This window comes from Pseudophryne corroboree, chromosome 11 (genome assembly GCF_028390025.1).
Source record: "Pseudophryne corroboree isolate aPseCor3 chromosome 11, aPseCor3.hap2, whole genome shotgun sequence".
NCBI classification, from domain to species: domain Eukaryota; kingdom Metazoa; phylum Chordata; class Amphibia; order Anura; family Myobatrachidae; genus Pseudophryne; species Pseudophryne corroboree.
This window is the reverse complement of record NC_086454.1, coordinates 168,834,637-168,848,201: the sequence shown is the minus strand read 5'-3', so window position 1 is coordinate 168,848,201 and position 13,565 is coordinate 168,834,637. Positions and strand designations below refer to the sequence as shown.

Below are 13,565 nucleotides of genomic sequence, written 5' to 3'. Positions count from 1 at the left end.
CATCAACGCTTATTTGGGTTATATAGTAAAATTCATATAATTACATACATTTCTATAACTACCTTTTTTTAGCTTTTAGTACATATTTACAAAAATCAGTGATTTAAAAAAATTATTATATGTATGAAAAAGAAGACTTTCTGTCAATCAAGAACTTAAACTGAAGGTACTAAAACACATCAGGTCCCACCGAGATTTGAACTCGGATCGCTGGATTCAGAGCCCAGAGTGCTAACCATTACACCATGAAACCTCTCTTCTAACACAACATATACAACTTTCTCTTAGAGTGTGAGATCTTATTTTCTACAAGTTACAGGAATAATAATCAGAGAGATAAGTATTACATTGTATTTACAGAAAAAAAGCCATTAGGACCTACCAAATTTTGATACAGATTATAGGTTTCAGAGTCCAGAATTGTTAACAGCACACAATGAAACCTCATTCATATGGTAGCATGTACATTTTTTGTCAGAGTATAAGATTCTTAGTGGATACATTTTATTGGAATTAAATGACAGATAAACCTGTCTCTCAGTGTGTAAGATTCTTAATTTATGCAATTTATAGATATTTTCTTTCTCAGAGATATTAACTGTATTGTACTTACAACAAAACCAATAGAACCTACCAAGATGTAAATATAGATCATGGATTCAGAGTCCAAAATGTTTACCAATATACCATGAAACCTCATCCATTAGGGAGCATCTAAATATTTTTATAAGAATGTACTCTCAGAGAGATATGAACTGAATGGTACTTACAAAAAACCAATAGGACCTACCAAGATTTAAATACAGATCACTGTATTCAAAGATCAGAGTGGAGTGGTTACCAATACACCAAGAAACCACATTCATTAGGGAACATCTAAACATTTTTTTCTAAAATGTTAGATTCTTCGAAGACACATTTTATTGAAGTTATTGTACATATATTAACATCAATGCTTATTTGGATTACACAGTAAAATTCATATAATTACAAACATTTCTATAACTACCTTTTTTTTAGATTTTAGTACATTTTTACAATAATCAGTAATTTAAAAAAAATGTATTATATGTATAAAAAAGAAAAGTTTTTGTCAATCAAGGACTTAAACTGAAGGTACTAAAATGCACCTGGTCCCACCGAGATTTGAACTCAATTTACTGGATTCAGAGTACAGAGTGCTAACCATAACACCATGGAATATCCCTTCTAATAACACATATAAAACTTTCTCTCAGAGTGTAAGATCTTTATTTCTACAAGATACAGAAATATTCATTCAGAGAGATATGTACTACATTGTATTTACAAATAAAACCATTAGGACCTACCAATTTGTATATACAGATTATTAGTTTCAGAGTCCAGAATTGTTAACAGTACACCATGAAAGCTCATTCATATGGTGGCATGTAAAAAATGTTCTCACAGTGTAAGATTCTTAGAGGTTACATTTTATTGGAATTATATTACCGATAAACCTGTCTCTCAGTGTGTATGATTCTTAATTTATGCAATTTATAGATATTTTCTTTCTCAGAGATATGAACTGCATAATACTTACAAAAAAACAATAGGACCTACCAAGATGTAAATACAAATCATGGATTCAGAGTCCAAAATGGTTACAAATACACCAGGAAACCTCATTCATGAGGAAGCATTTAAACAGTTTTTATTAGAATGTACTCTCAGAGAAATATAAACTGAACGGTACTTACAAAAAACCAATAGGACCTACCAAGATTTAAATACAGATCACTGGATTCAAAGATCCGAGTGGTTACCAATACACCAAGAAACTTCATTCATGAAGGAGAGCTAAACATTTTTTTCTAAAATGTTAGATTCTTAGAAGACACATTTTATTGCAATTATTGTACATATATTTACATCAACGCTTATTTGGGTTATATAGTAAAATTCATATAATTACATACATTTCTATAACTACCTTTTTTTAGCTTTTAGTACATATTTACAAAAATCAGTGATTTAAAAAAATTATTATATGTATGAAAAAGAAGACTTTCTGTCAATCAAGAACTTAAACTGAAGGTACTAAAACACATCAGGTACCACCGAGATTTGAACTCGGATCGCTGGATTCAGAGCCCAGAGTGCTAACCATTACACCATGAAACCTCTCTTCTAACACAACATATACAACTTTCTCTTAGAGTGTGAGATCTTATTTTCTACAAGTTACAGGAATAATAATCAGAGAGATAAGTATTACATTGTATTTACAAAAAAAAGCCATTAGGACCTACCAAATTTTTATACAGATTATAGGTTTCAGAGTCCAGAATTGTTAACAGTACACAATGAAACCTCATTCATATGGTAGCATGTACATTTTTTGTCAGAGTATAAGATTCTTAGTGGATACATTTTATTGGAATTAAATGACAGATAAACCTGTCTCTCAGTGTGTAAGATTCTTAATTTATGCAATTTATAGATATTTTCTTTCTCAGAGATATTAACTGTATTGTACTTACAACAAAACCAATAGAACCTACCAAGATGTAAATATAGATCATGGATTCAGAGTCCAAAATGTTTACCAATATACCATGAAACCTCATCCATTAGGGAGCATCTAAATATTTTTATAAGAATGTACTCTCAGAGAGATATGAACTGAATGGTACTTACAAAAAACCAATAGGACCTACCAAGATTTAAATACAGATCACTGTATTCAAAGATCAGAGTGGAGTGGTTACCAATACACCAAGAAACCACATTCATTAGGGAACATCTAAACATTTTTTTCTAAAATGTTAGATTCTTAGAAGACACATTTTATTGAAGTTATTGTATAAAATGTATACATATATTAACATCAATGCTTATTTGGATTACACAGTAAAATTCATATAATTACTAACATTTCTATAACTACCTTTTTTTTAGATTTTAGTACATTTTTACAATAATCAGTAATTTAAAAAAAATGTAATATATGTATAAAAAAGAAAAGTTTTTGTCAATCAAGGAATTAAACTTTGTACTAAAATGCACCTGGTCCCACCGAGATTTGAACTCAATTTACTGGATTCAGAGTACAGAGTGCTAACCATAACACCATGGAATATCCCTTCTAATAACACATATAAAACTTTCTCTCAGAGTGTAAGATCTTTATTTCTACAAGATACAGAAATATTCATTCAGAGAGATATGTACTACATTGTATTTACAAATAAAACCATTAGGACCTACCAATTTGTGTATACAGATTATTAGTTTCAGAGTCCAGAATTGTTAACAGTACACCATGAAAGCTCATTCATATGGTGGCATGTAAAAAATGTTCTCACAGTGTAAGGTTCTTAGAGGTTACATTTTATTGGAATTATATTACCGATAAACCTGTCTCTCAGTGTGTATGATTCTTAATTTATGCAATTTATAGATATTTTCATTCTCAGAGATATGAACTGCATAATACTTACAAAAAAACAATAGGACCTACCAAGATGTAAATACAAATCATGGATTCAGAGTCCAAAATGGTTACAAATACACCAGGAAACCTCATTCATGAGGAAGCATTTAAACAGTTTTTATTAGAATGTACTCTCAGAGAAATATAAACTGAACGGTACTTACAAAAAACCAATAGGACCTACCAAGATTTAAATACAGATCACTGGATTCAAAGATCCGAGTGGTTACCAATACACCAAGAAACTTCATTCATGAGGGAGAGCTAAACATTTTTTTCTAAAATGTTAGGTTCTTAGAAGACCCATTTTATTGCAATTATTGTACATATATTTACATCAACGCTTATTTGGGTTATATAGTAAAATTCATATAATTACATACATTTCTATAACTACCTTTTTTTAGCTTTTAGTACATATTTACAAAAATCAGTGATTTAAAAAAATTATTATATGTATGAAAAAGAAGACTTTCTGTCAATCAAGAACTTAAACTGAAGGTACTAAAACACATCAGGTCCCACCGAGATTTGAACTCGGATTGCTGGATACAGAGCCCAGAGTGCTAACCATTACACCATGAACCCTCTCTTCTAAAACAACATATAAAACTTTCTCTTAGAGTGTGAGATCTTATTTTCTACAAGTTACAGGAATAATAATCAGAGAGATAAGTATTACATTGTATTTACAAAAAAAAGCCATTAGGACCTACCAAATTTTTATACAGATTATAGGTTTCAGAGTCCAGAATTGTTAACAGTACACAATGAAACCTCATTCATATGGTAGCATGTACATTTTTTGTCAGAGTATAAGATTCTTAGTGGATACATTTTATTGGAATTAAATGACAGATAAACCTGTCTCTCAGTGTGTAAGATTCTTAATTTATGCAGATGTAGCCACCTTTATCTTGACTGTTTCTCCGCCGAGACGGGCGTTTAGTCACGCTAAGGCGATAGCTGAGTTTAATCACAGGTAGGCGCGTTGAGGCGATCTAGATACTCATCATGCATTACACATCTCCACCACTGTGTGGCTAATGCTCCACTAATCCAGTACTTTCGATCGTACAGCATAGCGGCGGATTGATCTACAGCTCTGGCAATACTGTAGGCGTAACGGGAGGCGGTGGAAAAAGTATGGAGTACTGTATGTGTATGGAGACGCAACTACAGTAATTGTGTAAAAGGAAGAATGTACAGGACAATGTATAAACACCGTGCTTTTAAAATACATGAGCGTCTGGGAATGGAGGGCTACAGTAGCTAGCAGGAGACGGTGGAAAATACCGTGCTTTACAAATGCGAGCGTCCGAGTCCTCTAAGGCATAAACCAACACCAATGGGGTGGGGGCCGGGCGCTGTTTGCAGTACTTTCACACATGAAATTGGGAGTCTCTCATGAGGCGTCGTGGGCTAGGAGTGAAGGCTCCCACCTCCCACGCTGGGGGTCCTGGGTTCGAGACGTGATGTGCCTTCTTTTTTTTTTTTATTGTAATAATACACTGTATTATTTTATCTACAGTTTAAGACAGTCAATGGAAAGGTGCACACAAGTTACATATAAATCAGAGTACATCTGCAGGAGCTATTCTTTACGCTAAATGCAACTAAACAGCGGGAATGAGTAGAAATGAGTGTATTCTGACGCTACTGTGAGCAAAACAGTACTATACAGTAGATATTCGGCGTTTGTGTATTGCACATGACCTGAATTCCCTCCCTGTCTACTGCATGATCTGTGCAGGCTCCCAGGGGGTAAGGGCAATAGGCTAGCAGGAGGCTACTGGGGACTCAGACTCATACAGTACTTGCATTTCAAAAGCACAGTATTTTCCACCGCCTCCCGCTTGCCCATCGCCCTTCCCCCCTGGGATCCTGCACAGGTCATGCAGTAGACAGGGAGGGAGTTATTCACGTAAACTAGGGCAAAGCTGCAGGAGCAGTTGTACTGTTTAGGGTCTATGCACCATATGGTATACATACAATTCTATAGCAGGGCAGACTCAATTGAAATGGCTACCGCCTGTGTCTCCTCGCCCAATGGAGGCCCTCGGCTATGGAGCAAGTAACAGCACCGATTTGGTAGGTCACGGGGCAATGCTGAAGGAGCGTCAGAATCCCCTAGCTAAAATATACAGGGGTGATAGGGATAAGTGAGGTCTTTGCGCATAACGATACACCGCAAAGTTCCCCATGGTTTTGATTATGCCTTTTCTTTGAACACGGTATTTTCCACTGCCTCACCCTACCCCCATCCCACTTTCCCCTTCCCCCCCTGGGAGCCTGCAAAGTACATGCAGTAGACAGGGAGGGAGTTCCGATCAGGTTACAAGACATGTGCAACAGTATACTACTGTATGTAGGAAAATCCACCGCCCACTCTGATTTATGTGAAACCTGTGTGCACCCTTCCATTGAATGTATAACAAAGAAAAATAATAATAATAAAGTGAATGTTACAGGAACACATTAAAAAAAGGTTGGCACTTCCTTCCCATTGGTGTTGGTTTATGCCTTAGCGGACTCGGACGTTAATACTTGTATTTCAAAAGCACAGTGTTTTCCACCGCCTCTCCCTACCCCCATCGCCCTTCCCCCCTGGGAGCCTGCACAGGTCATGCAGTGGACAGGGAGGGAGTTCAGATCAGGTACAATACACAAATGCTGACGATCTACAGTACTGTGTTGCTCAGTTAGTTGCGTTGGAATACACTAATTTATACTCATTACCGCTGTGTATTTGTATATAGCGGAATGAATCGCTGCTGCAGATTTACTTTGATTTATGTGAAACCTGTGTGCACCCTTTCATTGAATGTACAACAAAGAAAAAAAAATAATAAAGTGAATGTCACGGGAACATAGAAAAAAAAAGGTTGGCACTTTGTGACTCTCAGCATGGGAGGTGGGAGCCTTCATCACTAGGTTGGTATGGAAGGGGAGACAATTTGCTACCGGAGGGTACCAACCCCAAGTTTCTGTGACCCCACAAGGCTCATGGCAAGCGTCGGAACCTATGGTGGGTCTGAATTAACGGTCCCATTATAGTCTATGGGAAAATGGGTCCACTTTGCGTACTGATATCTCTGGTTCTGGGTGTCCCAGAGACTCAGGACTGGTACCATACAAAAGAGGAGACTCTTGGCTTTCAGGGCAGACCAACCACTAGTTTATGTGACACTGGAAAAGGAAACGGGAAGCAACCGTGTTTCGGGTCCCCTCCAGTTGTCCGCCTAGCTTGCACAGGATACAGGGTTTCTGGCTAGATAGGAAATTACTGTACAGAAATGCTAAGCATGGTAATTTGACATCCAGGAACATAGGGAGGAGTTTTTATCTCACTCCATTATACTTAGAAAAATTACACTTGCCACTGTACGTTACAAGCTGTTTGTGCTAATTAGTACACTAGTAGAACATACTGTACAGAGATACTAAGGACAGTGATTTGGCATCCACGAACTTAGGGAGGAGCTTTTATCTCTCTCCATTGTAATCTTTCTAAGTATAATGGAGAGAGATAAAAGCTCCTCCCTAAATTCCTGGGTGCCAAATAACCGTCTTTAGTATCTCTGTATAGTATTTTCAATTAGGGTACTAATTAGCACGGACAGCTTGTAAAGTACAGCGGAAAGTTTAATCTTTCTATGTAAAATGGAGAGAGATAAAAGCTCCTCTGGAAGTTCCCAGATGCCAAATCACCATTCTTAGTATCTCTGTACAGTATGTTCTACTAGTATACTAATTAGCACGAACAGCTTTTAACTGGATGCCAAATCACCATACTTCGTATCTCTATACAGTATGTTCTATTAGGGTACTAATTAGCACGAACAGCTTGTAACGTACAGCGGCAAGTTTAATCTTTCTATGTATAATGGAGAGAGATAAAAGCTCCTCCCTAAGGTTCCTGGATGCCAAATCACTGTATGTAGTATCTCTGTACAGTATGTTCTACTAGTGTACTAATTAGCACGAACAGCTTGTAACGTACAGTGGCAAGATTAATCTTTCTATGTATAATGGAGAGAGATAAAAGCTCCTCAATAAGTTCATGGATACAAAATCACCATACTTAGTATCTCTGTACAGTATGTTCTATTAGGGTACCAATTAGCTGTTTGTGCTAATTAGTACCCTAATATAAAATACTATGCAGAGATACTAAGGATGGTGATTTGGCAACCAGGAACTTAGGGAGGAGCTTTTATCTCTCTATATTATACATAGTAAGATTAAAATTGCCACTGTACGTTACAAGCTGTTCGTGCTAATTAGTACCCTAATAGAAAATACTATACAGAGATTCTAAGGACGGTGATTTGGCAACCAGGAACCTAGGGAGGAGCTTTTATCTCTCTATATTATACATAGAAAGATTAAACTTGCCACTGTACGTTACAAGCTGTTCGTGCTAATTAGTACACTAGTAGAACATACTGTACAGAGATACTAAGTACAGTGATTTGGCATCCACGAACTTAGGGAGGAGCTTTAATCTCTCCATTGTAATCTATCTAAGTATAATGGAGAGAGATAAAAGCTCCTCCCTAAATTCCTGGATGCCAAATTGCTGTCCAGAGTATCGCTGTACTCTATGTTCTACTAGTGTACTAAATAGCACGAACAGCTTGTAACGTACAGTGGCAAGATTAATCTTTCTATGTGTAATGGAGAGAAATAAAAGCTCCTCAGTAAGTTCCTGGATGCCACATCACTATACTTAGTATCTCTGTACAGTATTTTCTATTAGGGTACTAATTAGCTGTTCGTGCTAATTAGTACCCTAATAGAAAATACTATACAGAGATACTAAGGACGGTGATTTGGCAACCAGGAACCTAGGGAGGAGCTTTTATCTCTCTATATTATACATAGAAAGATTAAACTTGCCACTGTACGTTACAAGCTGTTCGTGCTAATTAGTACACTAGTAGAACATACTGTACAGAGATACTAAGTACAGTGATTTGGCATCCACGAACTTAGGGAGGAGCTTTATTCTCTCTCCATTGTAATCTTTCTAAGCATAATGGAGAGAGATAAAAGCTCCTCCCTAAGGTTCCTGGATGCCAAATCACTGTATGTAGTATCTCTGTACAGTATGTTCTACTAGTGTACTAATTAGCACGAACAGCTTGTAACGTACAGTGGCAAGATTAATCTTTCTATGTATAATGGAGAGAGATAAAAGCTCCTCAGTAAGTTCCTGGATGCCACATCACTGTACTTAGTATCTCTGTAAAGTATTTTCTATTAGGGTACTAATTAGCTGTTCTTGCTAATTAGTACCCTAATAGAAAATACTATACAGAGAAACTAAGGATGGTGATTTGGCAACCAGGAACTGAGGGAGGAGCTTTTATCTCTCTACATTATACATAGAAAGATCAAAACTGCCACTGTACGTTACAAGCTGTTCGTGCTAATTAGTACACTAGTAGAACATACTGTACAGAGATACTAAGTACAGTGATTTGGCATCCACGAATTTAGGGAGGAGCTTTAATCTCTCCATTGTAATCTATCTAAGTATAATGGAGAGAGATAAAAGCTCCTCCCTAAATTCCTGGATGCCAAATTGCTGTCCAGAGTATCGCTGTACTCTATGTTCTACTAGTGTACTAAATAGCACGAACAGCTTGTAACCTACAGTGGCAAGATTAATCTTTCTATGTATAATGGAGAGAGATAATAGCTCCTCAGTAAGTTCCTGGATGCCACATCACTATACTTAGTATCTCTGTACAGTATTTTCTATTAGGGTACTAATTAGCTGTTCGTGCTAATTAGTACCCTAATAGAAAATACTATACAGAGATACTAAGGACAGTGATTTGGCAACCAGGAACCTAGGGAGGAGCTTTTATCTCTCTATATTATACATAGAAAGATTAAACTTGCCACTGTACGTTACAAGCTGTTCGTGCTAATTAGTACACTAGTAGAACATACTGTACAGAGATACTAAGTACAGTGATTTGGCATCCACGAACTTAGGGAGGAGCTTTATTCTCTCTCCATTGTAATCTTTCTAAGCATAATGGAGAGAGATAAAAGCTCCTCCCTAAGGTTCCTGGATGCCAAATCACTGTATGTAGTATCTCTGTACAGTATGTTCGTTACAAGCTGTCCGTGCTAATTAGTACACTAGTAGAACATACTGTACAGAGATACTAAGTACAGTGATTTGGCATCCACGAATTTAGGGAGGAGCTTTAATCTCTCCATTGTAATCTATCTAAGTATAATGGAGAGAGATAAAAGCTCCTCCCTAAATTCCTGGATGCCAAATTGCTGTCCAGAGTATCGCTGTACTCTATGTTCTACTAGTGTACTAAATAGCACGAACAGCTTGTAACCTACAGTGGCAAGATTAATCTTTCTATGTATAATGGAGAGAGATAAAAGCTCCTCAGTAAGTTCCTGGATGCCACATCACTGTACTTAGTATCTCTGTAAAGTATTTTCTATTAGGGTACTAATTAGCTGTTCGTGCTAATTAGTACCCTAATAGAAAATACTATACAGAGAAACTAAGGATGGTGATTTGGCAACCAGGAACTGAGGGAGGAGCTTTTATCTCTCTACATTATACATAGAAAGATCAAAACTGCCACTGTACATTACAAGCTGTTCGTGCTAATTAGTACACTAGTAGAACATACTGTACAGAGATACTAAGTACAGTGATTTGGCATCCACGAACTTAGGGAGGAGCTTTAATCTCTCCATTGTAATCTATCTAAGTATAATGGAGAGAGATAAAAGCTCCTCCTTAAATTCCTGGATGCCAAATTGCTGTCCAGAGTATCACTGTACTCTATGTTCTACTAGTGTACTAAATAGCACGAACAGCTTGTAACCTACAGTGGCAAGATTAATCTTTCTATGTATAATGGAGAGAGATAATAGCTCCTCAGTAAGTTCCTGGATGCCACATCACTATACTTAGTATCTCTGTACAGTATTTTCTATTAGGGTACTAATTAGCTGTTCGTGCTAATTAGTACCCTAATAGAAAATACTATACAGAGATACTAAGGACGGTGATTTGGCAACCAGGAACCTAGGGAGGAGCTTTTATCTCTCTATATTATACATAGAAAGATTAAACTTGCCACTGTACGTTACAAGCTGTTCGTGCTAATTAGTACACTAGTAGAACATACTGTACAGAGATACTAAGTACAGTGATTTGGCATCCACGAACTTAGGGAGGAGCTTTATTCTCTCTCCATTGTAATCTTTCTAAGCATAATGGAGAGAGATAAAAGCTCCTCCCTAAGGTTCCTGGATGCCAAATCACTGTATGTAGTATCTCTGTACAGTATGTTCTACTAGTGTACTAATTAGCACGAACAGCTTGTAACGTACAGTGGCAAGATTAATCTTTCTATGTATAATGGAGAGAGATAAAAGCTCCTCAGTAAGTTCCTGGATGCCACATCACTGTACTTAGTATCTCTGTACAGTATTTTCTATTAGGGTACTAATTAGCTGTTCGTGCTAATTAGTACCCTAATAGAAAATACTATACAGAGAGACTAAGGATGGTGATTTGGCAACCAGGAACTGAGGGAGGAGCTTTTATCTCTCTACATTATACATAGAAAGATCAAAACTGCCACTGTACGTTACAAGCTGTTCGTGCTAATTAGTACACTAGTAGAACATACTGTATAGATATACTACAGACAGTGATTTGGCATCCAGGAACCTTAGGGAGGAGCTTTTATCTCTCTCCGCTGTAATCTTTCTAAGTATATTGGAGAGAGATAAAAGCTCCTCCCTAAGTTCCTGGATGCCAAGTCACTGTCTGTAGTATCTCTGTACAGTATGTTCTATTTAGGGTACTAATTAGCACGAACAGCTTGTAACATACAGCGGCAAGTTTAATCTTTCTATGTATAATGGAGAGAGATAAAAGCTCCTCAGTAAGTTCCTGGATACCAAATCACCGTCCTTAGTATCTCTGTACAGTATGTTCTATTAGGGTACTAATTAGCACGAACAGCTAATTAGTACCCTAACAGAAAATACTGTACAGAGATACTAAGTACAGTGATGTGGCATCCAGGAACTTACTGGGGAGCTTTTATCTCTCTCCATTATACATAGAAATATTAAACTTGCCACTGTATGTTACAAGCTGTTCGTGCTAATTAGTACACTAGTAGAACATAGAGTACAGCGATACTCTGGATGGCAATTTAACATCCAGGAATTTAGGGAGGAGCTTTTATCTCTCTCCATTATGCTTAGAAAGATTACAATGGAGAGAGATTAAAGCTCCTCCCTAAGTTTGTGGATGCCAAATCACTGTACTTAGTATCTCTGTACAGTATGTTCTACTATTGTACTAATTAGCACGAACAGCTTGTAACGTACAGTGGCAAGTGTAATTTTTCTAAGTATAATGGAGAGAGATAAACTCCTCCCTATGTTCCTGGATGTCAAATTACCATGCTTAGCATTTCTGTACAGTATTTCCTAGCTAGCCAGAAACCCTGCATCCTGTGCAAGCTAGGCGGACAACTGGAGGGGACCCGATATACGGTTGCTTACTGTTTCCCTTTCCAGTGTCACATAAACTAGTCGTTGGTCTGCCCTGAAAGCCAAGAGTCTCCTCTTTTAAATGGTACCAGTCCCGAGTCTCTGGGACACCCAGAACCAGAGATATCAGTACGCAAAGTGGACTCATTTTCCCATAGACTATAATGGGCCCGTTAATTCAGACCAACCATGGGTTCCGACGCTTGCCATGAGCCTTGTGGGGGTCACAGAAACTTGGAGTTGGTACCCTCTGGTAGCTAATTGTCTCCTCTTCCATACCAACCTAGCGATGAAGGCTCTTACATCCCACACTGAGAGTCCCAGCTTTGAGTCCCAAAGTGCCAACCTTTTTTTTTTATATGTTCCCGTGACATTCACTTTATTATTGTTTTACTTTGTTATACATTCAATGAAAGGGTGCACACAGGTTTCACATAAATCAAAGTAAATCTGCAGCAGCGATTCATTCCGCTATATACAAATACACAGCGGTAATGAGTATAAACTAGTGTATTCCGACGCAACTAACTGAGCAACACAGTACTGTAGATTGTCGGCATTTGTGTATTGTACCTGACCTGAACTCCCTCCCTGTCCACTGCATGACCTGTGCTGGCTCCCAAGGGGGAAGGGCGATGGGGGTAGGGAGAGGCAGTGGAAAATACGTGCTTTTCAAATACAAGTATTTGCATCCGAGTCCCCTAAGGCATAAACCAACACCAATGGGAATCTAAGTGCCAACCTTTTTTTAATGTGTTCCTGTAACATTCACTTTATTATTATTATTTTTCTTTGTTATACATTCAATGGAAGGGTGCACACAGGTTTCACATAAATCAGAGTGGCCGGGGGATTTTCCTACATACAGTAGTATACTGTTGCACGTCTTGTAACCTGATCGGAACTCCCTCCCTGTCTACTGCATGTACATTGCAGGCTCCCAGGGGGGAAGGGGAAAGTGGGATGGGTGTAGGGCGAGGCAGTCGAAAATACTGTGTTCAAAGAAAAGGCATAATTAAAACCATGGAGAACTTTGCAGTGTATCGTTATGTGCATATACTGTACCTCGCTTAGTCCTATCGCCCCTGTGTATTTTAGCTAGGGGATTGTGACACTCCTTCAGCATTGCCCCATAGCCTGCACAATCTGGACTGTTACTTGCTCCGTAGCCTAGGGCCTCCGTGGAGCAAGGAGTCATCGGTGGTAGCCATTTCAATTGAGTCTGCCCTGCTACAGAATTGTATGTGTACTGTACGGTGCATAGAACCTTAACAGAACCGCTCCTGCAGCTTTGCCCTGGTTTATGTGAATAAAAAAATAATAAAGTGTCTGGAAAAAACTAACATGCATTCGTACTTTAGAAATCTAACTCGGGACTCTGAGTATAGGAAGCGGAACACTTCACCACTTCGCCGCAGACAGATGAATAAATCCATTGGTTTTGATTATGCTGTAATGGCTATGGGATTAGGACGCTAACATACTGTACAAAATTCCTAATCTCAAGAGGCAATAGTGAACTTCTAACACGTCCATTTGCGAC

General features: G+C 37.8%; 2 non-coding genes across 2 annotated transcripts; both read right to left on the bottom strand.

Moving 5' to 3' along the window:
* Positions 1-181: 181 nt before the first annotated feature.
* TRNAQ-CUG (transfer RNA glutamine (anticodon CUG)) lies at positions 182-253 on the bottom strand. The gene has a single exon. It is a non-coding gene; the product is annotated as a tRNA-Gln (tRNA).
* Positions 254-2,073: 1,820 nt separating this feature from the next.
* Positions 2,074-2,145, bottom strand: TRNAQ-CUG (transfer RNA glutamine (anticodon CUG)). Its single transcript has one exon. It is a non-coding gene; the product is annotated as a tRNA-Gln (tRNA).
* Positions 2,146-13,565: the final 11,420 nt, after the last annotated feature.